Source organism: Oncorhynchus kisutch, linkage group LG22 (genome assembly GCF_002021735.2).
Source record: "Oncorhynchus kisutch isolate 150728-3 linkage group LG22, Okis_V2, whole genome shotgun sequence".
Lineage (NCBI taxonomy): Eukaryota > Metazoa > Chordata > Actinopteri > Salmoniformes > Salmonidae > Oncorhynchus > Oncorhynchus kisutch.
This window is the reverse complement of record NC_034195.2, coordinates 6574353-6580352: the sequence shown is the minus strand read 5'-3', so window position 1 is coordinate 6580352 and position 6000 is coordinate 6574353. Positions and strand designations below refer to the sequence as shown.

Below are 6000 nucleotides of genomic sequence, written 5' to 3'. Positions count from 1 at the left end.
ATTTCAACTAAATATTTAGTAGAGTTGCCTTGTTATCTCATATCAAGCACAACATACACGTGTGCATTTTGACAGCCAAATATCATTAATGTAGCTGTGTCTCTTTTTGCTGCTACGTATTTACCATATATATAACCATATTGTTCCTGTCATGCCAATAATCAAATTATCCTAGGCATCGAGAGTCATTCACCAACATCCCCAATCCCCTTTAAAATCCAGTTCCGGTTCTTCTCAGCTAGTAGTGTACCTCCCCTAGCGGTTCAGTCCACAAAGGCTCTTATTCCTGAATTTGCAAATGACTCGTTCTGCTTGTTGGTTACATTGTATTCGCTCCCCTCAGCATTGAAAGATAAACAGCCATTAAGATATTAGAGATTCAGCGAAATCAAGTCCAGTAATAAAACTGGTGGAAACCACCGGAATATCGGAATTTACAATTCGGACTACAGAAAGGATGTGCTATATTTCCAACCAGGCTTGAAACTTAATTTGAAATGCCCATCGTAACCGGTATATTTCAATTTTTTAACAGGATCTCAACGTGTGTGATGGCTGCAGTTCAGTGAATTGGCATTTCCTTTTCTCTGCTGTTGGGATTTCTTGGGAGCGCGTTGATTGATTTGTCTGTGAATTTTAGCACGTTGGGGGTCATCAAAGTGCTTTTACCTTTACTATCAGGATCTATGGAGTGTACATAAACATTCGTTGGATTGGTGTTGGCAAGTGGGGTAAGTTAACAACATTAAGTTTATACGAGTGTAGGAATGTTTTCGATAACGTTACTTTAGAAACGCGGGACGTAACTAGCGCGCGAGCTAGCGTCCTTAGCTAATGCTAACCTGGAAAGGGCGCTATAGCTAGCTAACACTTAGCTTATCTGGCTAACAACTGCTTTCGCGAACCCCTCTTTGTCTGAAGACCCAGGAGGAGCAGCTATTTCAACACAAGCACCAATGAGTTATTCGACTCTTGTCCTAAAATGGTATTAGCTAACGTTAGCCATAGCTAGCAAATTATCCTAAGAAGTGGACATTTAGGAAATGCCCTAATGCAATGTGTGCATTTTAGGGAATAACGTTTAACCGCCTTCTATTTTCATCTTAGCCATTTAACAATCCGTTTGAAAGAGTAACGTTAATTGTTAACTTTAGCACCATATATAGCTGATCCTTTCAATTTGCTAGTATGGCTATTCTATGCCAATGCTTGTACACTTGTCCTCTGTTTCCCTAGGAAGTGACTTGATGATATTGCTATCCAACATTAGTTGGCTAACAGGGTGTCTGTCATAAACCAAGCTAGTGTGTGTTTTTAGTAGGTTGGCTCAGCCTTTTGCAAAGAACTTAATGATATGCAGTGTGCGAGAGCATATGTCACAGTATTTGCCTGGACAGCCATGCCACCTGACGCTAGAAGGGCCAGGGTAAGTGGGTTCCTAGACTACTTAACATGTTCCTTTTAGTCGCCTTCAGACTTCTCTATATTTGATTGGATGACTCAAGTCAAGAGGCGTAGTGAAATCGCAATCAACCATCACATTTTATTCAATGCTATATTTTTGTGATAACAATGCAAGGCAATCTGGTTATTGTTACAGTCCTGGCTCTCCCAAGGGAACTAGCTTCCTTGTAAGCAGTGTTTATGGTTGCAGATTTTCTGTCCTGAGTTTGAGCCACACTCATAGACGAATTTTGGTGGGGTTAGTGTAACGAAGCTGACATCGATAAGAGTGACCAATGACTGTTCCCCCAATAATATGACTTTTTTTTTTGTACCATTGGCCATGGCTGCTCGGGTTCGTGGCACTCACTGTCTCCCCTGGATTGTTACAGTATAGCTGTGCGTGGGTAGAATCACTGGGGAAGCCAAGCCAGGGGGAAAAATGCCATATTACAACCTATGTGTTGTGGTAATTGTGTTTGCTCTAGAACCTGTTAGTTTATATGCCTTGCCACTATGATATATAGGCCTAAGGCTGAGACAATAAGAAGACACAGTGGCAGAAAAAATTAAACCACACCTTTATTTCATAAAAAAAAACAGAGCAACATCTGTCTGGTTATAAGTCCACAAAATCTCCACAGCATGGTCAAGCAAGTTAACGTTTCAGACATTTTCAAACTCCTCAACTCCTAAACAGCTATTGATTTAGAACCACAGGAGCTGCCTCCACTATTTCAGCACCATTTCAACTTCAACACCATAAAAGCACCTATGCCTTGTCTAATACAGTGACAACTAAAAGCTACCAAAAACGATTTAGTCCAATCAAACATAAGCGAAATATGATGTGGCTGTCCATGGTTCTGATTTCTATGTGTGCGTGTTCTCGTTCAAGTAGAAAAAAACCCCCATGTAGACTACTTGTTGAGAAACGCCAATGCCATCCTCCTCTCTTTCATGTTGACGAAACGGTCTGTGACTCTCATACAGTACACACTTGTAGTTTTTGTTGTCCTAGGCTACCTGGTTAAAATGCTTGCTCGCTAGCCTAACTTCCTGTCATGGTCTGATGAGCCGGCTAGTCAACATTAGCATACTACATCTAGCTACATGTTGGAGGGGCACAATATATGGATTTATGGTGGGATCAGAATCACTGTTATAATCTTTGACCAACACAGAGAATTAAGTAAAACCACAAGTCCAAATCCCCATATCCATCCATGGCTAATTTAGGAAAGGGAACAATTTAACTAGCTTGCTATCCACCGGACACTCACACACTCAATTACACTCATTACAGTCACGCATACAGAATAGATCTCTCTACTGTCGAGAACTTCCTATAATTCAATATGTTTTTGTGTATCTTGGTCTACATGTTTATCTATGTTTCCAACAAGCAATAGGAAGATGGCAGAACAGGGATGTTGGGGAATAATAACATCTTGTACGGGATCTCGGTTTCATAATCATGTGAAACCTCAATTACTATGGAAATACTTGGTTGTGTTTTTCTATGATAATGATGTTTAATGCAACTATGATGTTGATACAATATGGATTACAATTATCATCCTGAATATTAAGACTTACACCTCCTTCATGTTACACACGGACACTCAACCATGCAAATTGGCTGGGTTCTTATTTATTTGCACATTATAGTCTTGCTCTTATCCAGACACTAAACTTTAACTAAATCACATCCAATATCACACACATCAACCTACTCCGATCTACTACACACATAATATACTGACTCAATTTTCTAACATCTGTGGCATTGGCTCAACAATGTAATGTAATATTTTATTAAAAAATGAAGCAAACTGGATGGAATATGGAGAAAAATACACAATTCTTCCTGAATCTTCAAAACTGGAACGCTATCTAAAATAATTTGCAGGAACTCTTTTTATTATTATTTCATAATAATACAAATGATAAAGTTAACAAATCCACAATAAGATTAGTGCGAAGGCCAAATTACAGAGGAATAACTTTGAGGATATTCCTTTCAGTCTGGAAATTCAGTCAGGAAATTCCAATTTTATTAGTCACATACGCCGATTACAACAGTGAAATGCTTACTTACAAGCCCCCAACCATCAATGCAGTTCCAAAAAATATGGACAAGAATAAGAGGAAAGTAATAGGTAATTTAAGAGCAGCAGTAAAACATCAATAGCGAGACTATATACCGGGGGGGTACCGGTACAGAGTCAATGTGCGGGAGCACCGGTTAGTTGAGTTGAGGTGGGAGCAATGTAAATAGTTTGAGTAGCCATTTGATTAGATGTTCAGGACTCTTATGCCTTGGGGTTTGAAGCTGTTTAGAAGCCTCTTGGACAAAGACTTGGCGCTAAGGTACCGCTTGCCGTGCGGTAGCAGAGAAAATAGTCTATGACTAGGGTGGCTGGAGTATAGGACAATTTTTAGGGCCTTCCACTGACACTGCCTGGTATAGAGGTCCTAGATGGCAGGAAGCTTGGCCCCAGTGATGTACTGGGCTGTTCGTGCGACCCTCTGTAGTGCCTTGTGGTTGGAGGCCGAGCAGTTGCCATACCAGGCAGTGATGCCACCAGTGCTCTCGGTGGTGCAGCTGTAGAACTTTTTGAGGATCTGAGGACCCATGCCAAATCTTTTCAGTCTCCTGAGGGGGAATAGGTTTTGTCGTGCCCTCTTCAAGACTGTCTTGGTGTGCTTGGACCATGTTAGTTTGTTGGTGATGTGGAAACCAAGGAACTTGAAGCTCTCAACCTGCTCCACTGCTGCCCCGTCGATGAGAATAGGGGTGTGCTCGGTCCTGTTTTTCTTGTAGTCCACAATCATCTCCTTTGTCTTGATCACGTTGAGTTAGGGTTTGTTGACCTGGCACAACGCGGCCAGGTCTCTGACCTCTACCCTATAGGCTGTCTCATCGTTGTCAGTGATCAGGCCTGTTGTGTCATCAGCAAACTTAATGATGGTGTTGGAGTCGTGCATGGCCATGCAGTCATGAGTGAACAGGGAGTGCAGGAGGGGACTGAGCACGCACCCCTGAGGGGCCCCTGTGTTGAGGATCAGCGTGACAGATATGTTGTTACCTACCCTTACCACCTGGGGGCGGCCCATCATGAAGTCCAGGATTCAGTTGCGGAGGGAGGTGTTTGTTCCCATGGTATTTAGCTTAGTGATGAGCTTTGAGGGCACTATGGTGTTGAACGCTGAGCTGTAATCAATGAATAGCGTTCTCACATAGGTGTTCCTTTTGTCCAGGTGTGAAAGGGCAGTGTGGAGTGCAATAGAGATTGCATCATCTGTGGATCTGTTGGGGCGATATGCAAGTTGGAGTGGGTCTAGGGTTTCTGGGATAATGGTGTTGATGTGAGTCATGACCAGCCTTTTCAAAGCATTTCATGGCTACAGATGTGAGTGCTACTGGTCGGTAGTCATTTAGGCTTGTTACCTTGGTGTTCTTTGGCACAGAGACTATAGCGGTCTGCTTATAAAATGTTGGTATTACAGACTCGGACAGGGAGAGGTTGAAAAGCTCCATTATTAGCTTGTTTGAACTACTCCTATAGAAATGGTTGTCTGTCAGGTATTCAGCAGGAAGGTCTTACTTCACTATTATTAAAACAAGACCCGGGTGATAAAGATCCAGTCCATCTAAAAAACTGGAGGCCTGTTATAGATCAATGTTGTGATGTAAAAATTATACTGAAATGAATAGCCCTCAAAAGGTTTTACCAGGTATTGTTCATCCTGATAAGACGTGTTTTTTTTACATGGACTTTGGAGAAAATATATGACAACTACTAGAAATAATAGACAAACATAAAACATCTAAGAAGCCAGTCTTGGTGTTTATAGCAGATGTTGAAAAGGCCTTTAACCTTTTCAGGCGTAAGTTCAAAATATCTCTACCGGTCGCTTCCAGCGTGAGTAGTTTTATGCATGTGATGTCATAATGCACTCGCTGTTACAAAATGTGATTGTTATGCAACAGGACAGTTAACCCGTGCTGCCTGCTAATTATCTATAGGCTATGTTTCAAGTTGTCAATTTCAAGTTATTTTCTAACAGTTTCAATTTAGGTGTGTTCCTCCCTATTAATTCACATAGAAGTAGCACATTTCACTATTGTGGACAGTTTGTTTGAGGCTTTACTGAGCCGGACAAACTTCTCTCTTCGAGGAGAGCCCAAGCACTTCCCTAGTGTTTCCGCAGATCAAGTATGCAGACATTTGCACAGTCTTGCACAAACTGACAAATTTTCTGGCTGGTGCTTGTATTGCCATCATTGTTGTTTTCCTTACAAATAATAACTGTGTGCTTTCCTATCAAAGTAAGTGCCTTATTTTCTCTATATCGTGTTGTTGTTTCTACTGTAGCATACAGTATGTATGTATGTATGTATGAAGCATAATGTATTTACAGTTTTATTCATGTTTTCAAGAACTGGTGACAAATAAGACATTCCGATTATTACAAAGATGGTAATGGACACCTATGATGCAGGTGTAAAATCCTATTTTGAAGGTTGTACTGATTATGATGAGCTAATGC

The 6000-nt window shown here is 41.1% G+C and overlaps 1 protein-coding gene across 1 annotated transcript in view; it reads left to right on the top strand.

The window, feature by feature from the left end:
• The first annotated feature begins 316 nt into the window (after window positions 1-316).
• The window catches only part of znf609a (zinc finger protein 609a), a 179390-nt gene continuing 173706 nt past the window's right edge, over window positions 317-6000 (top strand). The window contains exon 1 of the mRNA XM_020470028.2: window positions 317-731. The gene's annotated coding sequence lies outside the window, so the exon portion shown is untranslated. The remainder of the gene's footprint in view (window positions 732-6000) is intronic.